This window comes from Petaurus breviceps, unplaced genomic scaffold (genome assembly GCF_028583685.1).
Source record: "Petaurus breviceps papuanus isolate PSGF00001 unplaced genomic scaffold, PetGlider_PUasm1.0 140, whole genome shotgun sequence".
NCBI lineage: Eukaryota > Metazoa > Chordata > Mammalia > Diprotodontia > Petauridae > Petaurus > Petaurus breviceps.
Window position 1 is genome coordinate 18,222,828 of NW_027185698.1, and position 13,123 is coordinate 18,235,950.

Genomic DNA, 13,123 nt, shown 5'->3' on the forward strand with positions numbered 1-13,123 from the left:
AGTGTTGATTCTAGCTGCCTCCACCAAAGCTTGGTGGGATTTGATGGAGAATTCTTTCATATATTTATTTATTCGACGAACATAACTTAATCATCTACATACTATGTTTGGTACTATGCAAATGGATGAAAACAACAGTCACTATTCTCTATGAGATTAGACTGTAGTGGGAATCCTAATTATGTTATGTGGCATAGGGATAGGAACTGGACCTCTGTTTTCATAGGTGTAAGCAACTTCTCCTATAAGAGTAGATAGATTCATTTTCTGCAATTCATGTTTTTCCAGAGATTCCTGGAGCACTGAGAGAATGTGACTTGCTCATAGCTAATATGTGTCAGAGATGAGTCTTGAATACTGGTTTCAAGGCTAGTTCTCTATCCATGACAGCCAAACTACCTTTCTGTGAAAGGTGACCGATACTAAGATTGTCCAAATCTTCTCTTCATTAGGAATAAGCCTTATAACCTAAAGGAGAAGTTATTTTGAATAGTCCTGAAAGACAATACTACTCAGACTCTGGGATTGCCAGCATCATTTCACTACACTATGCCTCATTTCTTCATTTGTAAAATGAGGGGGTTGTTCTTCAGGGGTGGGGAACCTACAGCCTCCAGGCCATATGTGGCCTTCTAGGTTCTTGGGTGTGGCCTTTTGACTGAGGCCAATTTTACAGAATAAATCCTTTTATTATTTAGATTTTTTCTGTGAAGTTTGGTTTCAATCAAAGGGCTGTATGAGGACCTAGAGGGCCACATGTGACCTTGAGGCTACAGGTTTCCCCACCCCTGTGCCTTGGTAATATAGAAGCTTACTCCCAGATTGCTGACTTCTCAGTTTGTTTTGATTCTTTTTTCTCCCTTACCTCAGTGGTTGGAGAAGTTTGATTTAGTTAGGAATGGCACGTAATGGGTTCAAATGCTCATTATCTTTATTGGCCATGATGCTCTCAACCATTTTTGAGTCCAATACTCTCAAAACATCTTATTAGTTGAGGTATTCACTGTAAGCCTTAAGGGCCAGATTGTTACTCTATGGAAAACAGATCATTTCCCAAAGAAGTTTATGTGATAAGAATCTCATCATCTATGAAAAAAACGTATTAAGTGCCCATGGCATCATGATGGGTAGGTGAATCTGACCCATTATTAGTCATTACAATTAATGCAATAGAAAGACTAACCCCTGAAACTTAAACTTTTATTACACAGTGACAGGTTGCATAAAATTGAGTGGTAAAATGATATTGACACCAATCAACCTGCTTATGGATATTTCCCCAAGAGGCTTGCATTCACACTCTAATTGCCCATATCTTGGGCTCACCTGAAAGAATAGGGTGGGAAATTGCCTACCTTCTGGTCCTGAAAAACACTTGAATTAAGATAAGTAATACATTTCTGGAAAGTTTAGATTGTCCCAACATTTAAAACATGCAAATTTGCTAGACTAAAAAGACTGTAAATCTGAGTCACAACACAAATGTCTGTGTTACAAATTTTAGAGATACTGACATGTTTCTTTCAAGTTTGTTGAAATTCTTCTCACAATGAAATTAAACCTAAATTACTATTGTAATGGTATATCTATTGCTGTTGTGGCAGATCTTTTATGGGTACATAGTATTGTTATAACTTGAACATAGTAAAATGGTGTAATTGCACCTTTCTTGATGTTATTTTTATCTTCCTGGGTGTGTGATATTAAAAATAATAAGTTGATAAAAATGTTCTTCCAAACATTCTTCTTTTGCTTCTCACATAATATGGGATTAGTTATTAATTTAACTGGAAAAATAATGAATATAACTGTGCGTTTCTATTTTATGAATTTGAATACTTCCATTATAGAACAGATAAAAACTAAATAACATTACATTTTACTGTTTGTTTCTAGGGAGCATAGCCCATCCACTTCTCAAAGAAAAAGACATATAGGTGGTGCTCAATTTAGTTACTGATTTTGGCAGATGAAAGAAAAAAAGTACTCTCTGGACATTTTTGCTGTCTAGTGGTATTTATTACAAATAGAAGAAATAGTGAATTGATCATGTACATTAAATATTATCTGTTTGCAGGACATAACACAAAATATAAACTGATGAGAGGAGCTTTTTTGCCCCCCCCCAAAAAAAGAGCTATTCTTTTTTTCCCTTTTTGACCGTCGAATTACAGTGACTTTATCATATACCAATAGAGTGTTCATTGAATGAAATTCTGCCTTCAGTGCACCAAATACCATACTAGTTAGACTGATAAACAATGCCCTCTGCAAATTATGCAGTGCTGAAAATAGTTCTTCTTTTGATTAATCAGATCTCTAACTCAATAATTATCAACATAACTTCATTTATTCATTCATTTGTCCAAAGACTATTTTAAAAGTACCTACTAGGCATAAATACTTTGCTACATGACTAAAAATGTGTCAAAACATGAGTTATTTTTGTTGTTGTTTGCCGGACCATTTCAGGTGGAAGAAGGTAATAAATTGGAACTTTGTTTTCTGATGTTGTGCCTAGTTTTTCTGGTGGTTATTTAAATTTTCAAAGTGATTTTCAAAAGTTAGCCCAGATTTGCTCTTTATCTCATTGAATACGATAAGTCTCAGAGTCGCATATGAAGTGCCAGTGATTTATTAGCTCATTAACAAAGTCTTATAGTTAGTCAGTTTGACCTTATGCCCATAACAAGCTCTTAGGGTGAGTAGTTTTATAAAGGCTCTAGATTTCCCCTAGTGCCACTTTACCATTACAGGGGTGAAATGAACTCTCTGTGCTTAGCCTGTCCAACAATTATCCATGCATTCCTTTCATTCATTGCTTTTCCTACCTCCTTCCCACCCACCCACCCCAGGCATCTTCCTTCTGCAAAGCTTTTACTTTATAAGGAAGGAAAACTGTAGAAGAGGAAAACACTTTGTTTTCAGTTAGTTGGAGAGGGGCACAAGGGATTGTGCACATTTAGCAGATGAGATACCTGGGAGAGAGTAAAGTGATTTTTCCAGAAGGAACTTAGAGATGCTGAGCATCTCTAGAAATTTTTTTTTTACTAAATTTGGAGTCAAAGAATATGAGTTCAGTTGCCACTTAGCTCTCTAACATTGGATAACTTAACTTTTTCTTGGACTCAGTTTCTTCATCTGAAAAAAATAAATGGTCTAGATTATCTCTAAAGTCCCCTCAGGCTTAAAGAATTGATGATCTTAATTCACAGATGAAAGACTGAAGAGAACCCAGGTTCCTCAATACCTATTTTATTACTCTGTGGTCTAGATAAGGTTATATACTGTTTTTCTACATTTAAAAATCACACTGCTCAGTTGAAACAGTTTTGACATTCTGATGTATGTAGGCTACATGCTATTTTCACAGTAATTTCTATAATTTCATGTGAATGGGAGAAAGGCAAGGCTAGCATTTCCCTTTTATGATATATCTGCAAATAATTTGGAGAAAGAGGAACCAATTAAAATTCATCTGGATTTTTATCTGACCACGTGTCTCCTCAACTGTTGTGCTTGGTTCTCCTTCAGCAAAGTACTCCTTCTTGGGTTAAATTCATCGAGAAGCACCATGCATGGTGTATAATACCACCCTTTCTTTTTCTTTTTTGCTTTTATGGAGGGCATTTGGGGTTAAGTGACTTGCCCAAGGTCACACAGCTAGTAAGTGTTAAGTGTCTGAGGTCAAATTTGAACTTGGGTACTCCTGACTTCAGGGCTGGTACTCTACTCACTGCGCCACCTAGCTGTCTCTAATATTACCCTTTCAATCAATGTAGTATCATTTCCAGTCATTCTCTGAACAGAAGTTAAAAGGCAGAATCTACCATTTTGAAAATAATCTTCTTACCTCGTGGCTACATGAAGGTTTTGGCCCTTTCCATGTGGTTGTCACTTTTTGGAGATAAAATGTATAATGAAACATATAATTTTGGGATATGATACTTTATAAGGGCACATCTTTACTATTTCTAAGATAGTGGTAAGGCTATCTGCCTATGTGTAGTATCAAACACAAGAACTTTCTTCCCTTATTGGCTACTATTTTCCCTTCTGAAAACCTTATTGAATTACACTCACATCTATATATTTCAATAAATAAAAATAATTTAGTTGAAAGATACGTTTTACCTTCAATGTACATCCAGCAAATGTGGCCACATCAAAACAAGATGGATTGATGGTATGTAGGATAATTGCAACATATTTCTTATTTTTAATATTACATGTTTGTTAGGTTTTATGAACTAATTCTGAGTTGGAGTCTAAGAGTCAGGTCCCCTGAATAATGTTACCATTTTTGTAACAAAATTTTTTGAAGCAAAGAAATTTGCCTTTTTGAATCTCAAAATGTCCAGTTTTAAATTGGATATAACTTGTTTAATGTTTCATTAGACTTTCAAAATGATTCAGTTGTATTTCAAAGATGAAAATAGAATATATGTGCATCTGTTGTGATTATTTAAGTCATATATTAAGTAAAAATAGCCAATAGGATGAAGAATCAGTAAATATGTAACTTTCACAAAAAGCAATGTTTGACATTAATACATGCCTAGACCTAATCAACAACTGCAAAGTTGAAGTGAGAAACCTGGGTTCTCTTCAGACCTTCATCTGCAAAGTTTTAGCTAGACCATCAAAAAACCTAAACTCAATAAATCATAGAAATTAGAGCTTTAAGAGATTTTAGAAGTCATCTGGTTTTTGTGGATGAGGAAACTGAGGCCCAGAGAGGCAAAGAGATTTTTCCAATGTCATTAGATATGCCCATTAGATAACAACTTACTGACTCTTGTGATCTATACACCAAAGTTATTTCCCTTTCTATTATTTGTGTACATTTTATCTAGAACAATTCAATTTTTAATTTTCTGGTTGTACATATAAAGAGTGATATACTTGAAAAAATTACTTATGAATATGTACATATTAATAACAATCTATATTTAATATTTATTGCTATACAATAGAAAGTGGTATTATTCATATAAACTTCTGTTTTTGTAATATTGTAAATCCTGTCAAAATCCAGGTTGAGTAGCTAAAGTTGAATCATCTATTTGTCCCTCGAGGCTCTAAATGGATATTGTAGATCTCACTCTGTAAGATTCAGTCTACAAAAGATCTGCAAAAGCTTGCCAAAAGGAATCATACTGACCCAGTTTAGACATAATCTCTATATTTTGTAATTTCCTTAAAATATTATTTTATTGAATCTATGTATGTCCTCCTTGTTGTCAGATTGAACTGTTTGGTATTAATTACAGTTTGAAGTCATTGAAGTTTTCCACATTTTGAAAAGAAACTGTCATTTTTTAGAAAATTTGATTTTTGATGAACTGTCTTGTACATACCCAATCATATTTGACCCACTATCTCACTTTCTATCACTATGAAATGCCTTTCATTTGTTCTTGCCTCAACATATAAATGTGAAATTTGTATAAGTGTACTCCTGTGCTGGTTAAGAGAGGTAGGTGGGGCCTTACTTTCATAAGGTACTTCCGAAAGATTCCAAAGATCACAAGTTCATGCATGAGTGTGTGTTATGTAGATATACATATATGTAGGCATATATCAAATATGTATATATCTTCTATTTGGAACAAATCTGAAAATTTCATTGAAAAAGTTTCTTCAGGAAGAAAAAACATTCATATTCCCTTTATTGGGTTTCATAGTTGTTTTTCCCCATTGAAGTTATATTCTTAGCTTTTTGAAAGCTTTTGTATTAAAATCATGTTTTTATATTTTTTAAAAGAGAGATGAGGAATATGGGACTAATTTGTGGCAAATGCTTTTTGGAATGACCACATATAAACTTTGCCTATATGTGGGTTTTAAGAAAAGTTACTGTGGGTTCATTATGACCCTAAGCTGTCCACACAGCTATGCAAACAGCAGAGTATCTGATTGTGTGTTAGGTCCTGCTGATAGTGAACTTATCAGTATCCAAAGGGAATTGGAATAACAGAATCATAGATTCACAGAAAGGTAGCTTTAAGAAATCCTAAAAAGTCTTACCTAATCATCTTCTTTTTGAAGAGGAATAAAGTGAAGTCCCAGCAGGGAAAGTGTTTTGCCTACAGTCACACCCTGTTTTTCCCTTGTTCCAGCTTGTTTCATAGGCAGAACTAGAAATATACAATGCAGAAGTTTATTTCTTTATATCAGTGGTTAGTCCTGTCATGAATAATGATATTAGTGACTAACAACCTGCACTGGGGTTTGAATACTAGGAAGTCATTTACTTTTATTTTTATACCATCATAATGAATTTGTTATTCATTGTAAAGCTACTTTCATGGCATTAATCAATGTTGTTTTCTGTTCCATGTAGATGCTATATGTATTTCTAAAGTTCTTTTTTTCATACTAAAGAATGAGAATTTATTCATAATATTATAAACAATGGGCATTTAAAACATATTGACAACAGTATAAAAATTAGAGAAATTTTTTTTCTGTCTGAGGACATAGTGATTATAACTAGTATGCCATTTTATATTTGGAATTTGATTTTAACTTAAATTGGAAGTGACTAGAGAGTTTTGTTAACTTTACAATTGAAGTGAATGCAGCTTTCTTCCAAAATAAAAAGATGGTGTGTTTTTAAAGAAATGAAATATTATGTGCTCATTTCCTTTCCCCTCTCTCCTTTTTTTATTCTTATCTATATTTATCTTCAATATAATTCTGATAGATACATAATGACACAGTAAATATAGTATCAACGTAGCTAAAACCATGGATTTATATAGTTTCTTTCTATGTTCTTGTGAAGAATAACATATTTGGAGGCAGTTAGGTGTCACAATGAATAGAGCACTGGCCCTGGAGTCAGGAGGACCTGAGTACAAATTGGGCCTTAGACACTTGACATACTTACTTAGCCCTGTGACTTTGGGCAAGTCACTTAACCCCAATTGCCCTCCAAGAAGCAAAAAAAAAAAAAAAGAGCCATCTTTAATTAGGGACGGCCAGGTGGTGCAGTGAGTAAGATTGCTGGCCCTGGAGTCGGGAGACCTGGGATTGGTTCCAGTCTTAGGTACTTAACACCCACACCAAATAACTGGCCATGTAACCTTGAGCAAGTTACTTAACCCCAATTGCTTTAAAAAAAAATTTAAAAAATAATAACATATTTGGACCTTCTGATATTAGTTAAGAATCAGAAGAGTTCATATGAACCAATGGACTTGTCAGTGGAATTCCTCTACACAATGCTGCCTCTTTACAGGAAGGAAAGAAAACACACTTTTCTGTTCTTTCCTTTCTCCCACCTCCTCATCAGCATTTATACCTCTCCAAATCCTAAAATGATTGGATATTTGAACTGGAAGGAACTTTAGAGATCATAGAGTCATGGATGAAGAGTAGCAAAGATCTTAGATTCTATCCAGACCAAATAGACTCATTTTACCCATAAAGATCATGAAACCAAGAGAGTTTAAGGGAATTTCCAAAGTCACATGGTTAGTAAGTGTTAGAGGAAAGATTCCTATCCAGATCCTCTCACTTTAGAGTTAGTATTCATTCCCCTTTACCATACTGCTTCTATCTTGAAAAGGAAACTGAGTCCCAAGGAGCTTAAGTATTACCTCATGTCACACAACTAGCTAAAGGCAAACATTTCAGTGGAAGTTAAATACCAGTATTTTCTTTGTGTTAGCCACCTTTAATTGGTTTTGATAATCTTTGTATCATTCCATAATTGGCTTTTTAGATTGGCAGTCTGGTTGAGGAGAAATAGCATGGGAGGTTTGATAACTGGGTCCTTGTCACATTTCTACCAGTAACTCTGAGTCTTCTTTTTACTCAGAAGTGGTCAACAGCAGCAGTCCATCAAATCCTCCCCACTCCCCACCTTGCCATCACTGAGCCTTAAGTGAAAGAATGGCCAGTAGTAGTATGCAGAAGTCTCCTTTCACCTGACCCTGAATGGTTCTGGGGAGGTAGACCTTTCACGTGAGGACAGAAGATAACAAAAAAACTTTCCCAAGGCTGCAGTGCACAAGGATCTGGTTAAAAATGTGGTGGACAGTACTGTGACCAAGAGAGTCCTTTATAACTGTTATGGCTTAGGTGAATGATGAGGAGGCTGCTTCAGGAGGGGGCAAATTTCCTTAGGGCTAGTTCCTAACTTCCTTTTAGACCTGTTGAGGGGTTGGGTATTAGATTAGACAAGATAGAAAAGATATCCAGCCCTTCATCCATAGAGAACCTTACTTGTGAATGTTGTGCTGCCCAAATCCTTAGGGGGAGGAGGATAAGGGGAGGGCATGGTAACTGTGACGTCAGGGTGTACTTGGATGGACTGAATCATCAAGGGATTGGTGGAAGAGCTGATTCTGCCAATAGCATTGGAGAGGTCAAATTGCAATAACTCTGCTTGAGGAGTCTGGAAACCTAGATTCTTCTAGTTCCTGAATTGATTCTAACTCAGGGCTTTTGTTTCCTTCTTTGTAAAATGAGAGAATTGGACAAGATAATCTCATCAGTCATTTCTAGCTCTAATAATCTGAGATATGTGCTCCAGTGAGCTTTATTTGTCTCTGTCTCAAGTTATTTTGAGCTTGAGTAAGCATTCCTCTGTGATCTGGAACAAGTCACCTACCTCTGTCAAGTAAAGGCATTAGACTCAGTGACAGTTCCCTTCTACATGTAACATTATACTTTGAGGATTTCAGAGGGCTAGGCCCTCTTTTATCTTCACTCTTCTCTCCACCTCCCCAGCATTTATTTCTTGACTAGTTTACTAACTACTACTCCATTCCACATACCTACCCCATCCCTAGTAATCTGACTTCTTGTATCCCCAGTATGATGAAACAATTGAATTTAGCACCTTATTATGAAGAATAATTATTTAAAAGAAAATGTTACCCAAGTGGTCCTCTTCCTGGGAGATTATGGATTGGGATGAGATTTAAATTCCCTAATAACAGCATTTCATTATTCCAGGCTCTCTATCTCCCATGAAATGGTATCATCCCTGCTCCCCCAACTGAGGGTACTTTCTGTGCTACTAGCAAGCTCCATGCTCTCTAAGGTTCCTTCTGCCTCTGACCTACTAGGATTAGATTTTTAAATCCAATTAGAAGTAATAGTTCAAGCTTCAATTTGTTATATAACATCTCAATTTTAAATCATTACATGGTCTCCAAGTTACAAAGCTCTGAAGTAATTCTCATTTTTTTAAATCTATTAAATTAGAATCATGAATATGACACAATTACCCAAAAAAAGTCATTTTAAAGATTACCTTTTGGGGGGGGTAATTTTGTCATATTTGCAATTACTAAAAACAAGTGTGCATTGTGTAACTAACATATGCTAGGAACCAGTCTATTAACAAATGTGCAATAGATGGGAACTGGAAATCCCCATACATTATTAAATTGCTAGAGTGGAAAAACTAAACATGCTTATTTTCTGTACCATATACAGCATAGTAAGTTTGCTATAATGATCAGCATTTTCACCCTTTCATATATCTTTTTCATCCTATAAATTACAAAAACTGTTGAGAATTTTGAAAAGCAAATATTTTTTGTTGCTCAGTTGTTTCAGGCTTCATGATCCTATTTGGGGTTTTCTTGGCAAAGATACTAGAATGTTTGCTAACTCCTTCTCCAACTCATTTTACAAATGAGGAACTGAGGCAAACAGAGTTAAGTGACTTGCCAGGTTCACCCAGTTAGTAAGTGTCTGGGACCAGATCTGAACTCAGGTTTATAAATCTACCTGATTCCAAGCCTAAGGCTCTATACATTGTACCACTTAGTTGCCTTTAGCAAATGATGTAGTTAAAAAAGCTGAGAGATGGAAGAGACACAGAGGCCGCCTTATTTAGATAAGAATATATCTCCCCTAAGAATGGTCAGTCAACCTTGTCTTGAAAATGCCTAGTGAGGGGAAACCCATTACTTCCTGAGGCAGCCTTATGCTAAAAAGTCCTTCAAATACTGAAAGGTGATATCAAGTTCCCTCATTGTCTCCTCTTCTCCATGCTTAATATATCCAGTTCATTCATTCAGCCTTTGTATGGTACGACACTGAGGCCCCTCACCACCCTGATCACCTTCCTCTGGATACCTTATCAATGTCTTGGCCAAGGTATACCATGCCAAATTGAACTCAGTACTCTAGATGTTATCTAAAAAGGACACAGAGCACAAGGGATTAACACTTCCTATGTTCCTGGTACTTTGTGTAAGTTAAAGCTATTAGAATGGAAGACTTCTTTCATTTTATTTTTGGAATAAATTCTAATGTGGGGAGAAATCTAAGGAAACAAGGTGAACAATTTTAGACAAAGGCTTAGATAAAGGTCTTATTGAAAGCACTCAGTATTGTTACATTGGACTGTACATTCCTTGAGAACTACAATATACTTTATAAATTTATGTATCTCAGAATTTGACACAGGGACTTAGTAGATACCTGACACGATCATTTAATAAATGTGAAATGCCTTTGATACCATAATAATTTATGCAATTGGGACAAGACAGGTGGCATTTCTACATTTTATTCTAAAAGGTTAACCTTTATGGTTTCAAATGCTGAAAAATATAATTGTTTGATAACTTGAGTTATTGGAAGATCATCTGTTTTCTTTAATTGACAAATAGTCATAGGGTAATAATCATTCTTTAATTGTAAAGACTGAAAAGAACATAGGCCATTTATATAGTGTCTGTCATTCTATGCTTTATCTTACTGAGCTTAAAATATTCAGGGATATTGGGCTTGGGTTACTACTCTAAATCTATCATAGTCTAATCTAATAATCTCATAATCTTGAATCCTTGCTCTGCATGCTACAGTCTTTGTAGGATTTGTTGGGAGTTTGACAGGAATAATGACTCATCACAATATTTGCATCATAATTGCTTGTAGTGTTGTTATACATCATGTGGTTAAAGCTAGGACATGATTACATAATATGCTCCTTCCTCCAGTTCTGTATTACAATCATTCATTATGTTGGGAAGCTATTGAGATTTTATTTAAAAGGAAAGGCAAAAGAGTGATTTAGAAGTGCCAATGATAATAATATTAAATTACAATGGCAAAAATCCTAGTTGACATTAAAATCTTTCGAAAAGGTATCTACGTATTTGCTTTGCACATTTAATTAAGTGTATATATATATACATATATATATATATATCCCACAATTTAACCTTGTGACTCAATTAGGAACAAAGTGCATGAGTGCAGAGTATTACAGCCTTCTAGTTCCTCTAGTTTTGTATATTTGGTAACTGTTGCTTTTGAAAATAGAACTCTGATTCTAAAGTGTGACTGGGTTTCTTGATTGTATGATTCATTACTTCTTGTGTATGCTGTTATAGTAGTAATATAGACCATCCTCTCTAATCCAGATTTTTGATGCACAAATCTAATCTCAAATTATTCTCTTCCTTCTTCTTTTATGGAGAACTCAAAAGTCTAGAGGGATTCCTTTCATAACTTTAATAGGGGATTCTTATAAAGCATAAATTCAGTGCAATGTTCTAATTTCTTCTCAACATTGTTTGTATCAAAGATAAATGCCTCTATGTTTTAGCACAAGTAGCAGAAAATGTAATGTGAGAAAGACAAGGATTCGGAGTAGTAAAAACAATAAATTATGATGGGGAAATAGAAGGAAATAACTAAGTATAAAGAAGACATTTTGACCTATATTGTATGAATAATACTAGAGGAAGGGCAAACTGGCTGCCTAGGCATTTGTTAATAATTTTTCATATTCTTATACAGACCATTGATGAGGCATTATGGATATTAGTCTTGAAAAACTTTGAATCAGGTATGTTGATAATGTTTTGGTTTCAGTTTTTGGAGGAAGGTTTTGAGGGGAGTGATTAGAAGGAAGGAAGGGATTTATTCCTGATTGCTGATAAGTGGAAAGTACCAGTCACTAGATTGATGTGGTCTTCCAGGAACTCAGAAATGGGTAATTAGGCTACTGTTTTGCTTTTAGCCCTCCAATTATTTTGTGTCACATGAGGTGAGTCTAATCACTCTATCAGGATTACTATTTCTGCTTGAAAGAGCATCCCTAATATTATTTTTATATAGTTTTACTTCACTTCATAGATTAGTGGTATTTGTGGAAATCTATTTTTAGTCTCATTTTGCATTCTGAGGCATTTGGGGCTTTAGTTTTTATTATCAAGAAACCTATAGTACAGCATTTTATAATTTTAAGAAACAGTAATCCTTCCTAGTAAATTATCTTTTTCTTTTATGGAGGGGAGAAGGAAAGGCAATTGGGGTTAACGACTTGCCCAAGGTCACACAACTAGTTAAGTGTCAAGTGTCTAACACTGGATTTGAACTTAGGGCCTCCTGACTTCAGGATAGGTGCTCTATTCACCACTTAACTGCCCCATAAATTGCTATCTTGATTGCTTATTTTCATCTTTCTCAATTCTGAACAATCTAGTTTCTGACATTACCATTCAACCAAAACTAGTCTCTGAAAAATTACTAATGATTTTTAATTTTGCCAAATCTAATGACCTTTTCTCAGTCCTCATCCTTCTTGATCTCTCAGTAACTTTTGATGTCATTACTCACCCTCTTGTTGATAATCTCTTCCCTCTAGGTTTTTGTGACACCTCTCTGTCAGGATTCCCTTCCTACCACTCTTCAGTCTTCTTTTTTATACTTTCATCCAGGTCCCATTTGCTCCATGTGGGTTTCTTGTAAAACTTTACTTGGGTCCTTTTCTCTTTCCTCTACATACTGTTTTCTTAAACTTCCCTATTATTGTTGAGAACCCCACCTTCTTCCCAGTCACCCAAGTTCACAATCTAGGCATCATCTTTGACTCCTCACTCTCATCCCCCACATCCAACCTTCTGCTGTGCCCTGATATTGCTACTTTCTTAATATCTTTTGTGTAAACTCCCTTTACTCTTCTGATATTGCCACCACCCTCATCATCTCACACCTGAAGTATTGCAATGTCTTGTTGGTTGTACTATCTACTCCATGCTTTTCTCCATTCTAGTCCCCCTTCATTCACCTGGTAAGTGATCTTCATAAAGTGCATATCTGAGAGAGAGAGAGAGAGAGAGAGAGAGAGAGAGAGAGAGAG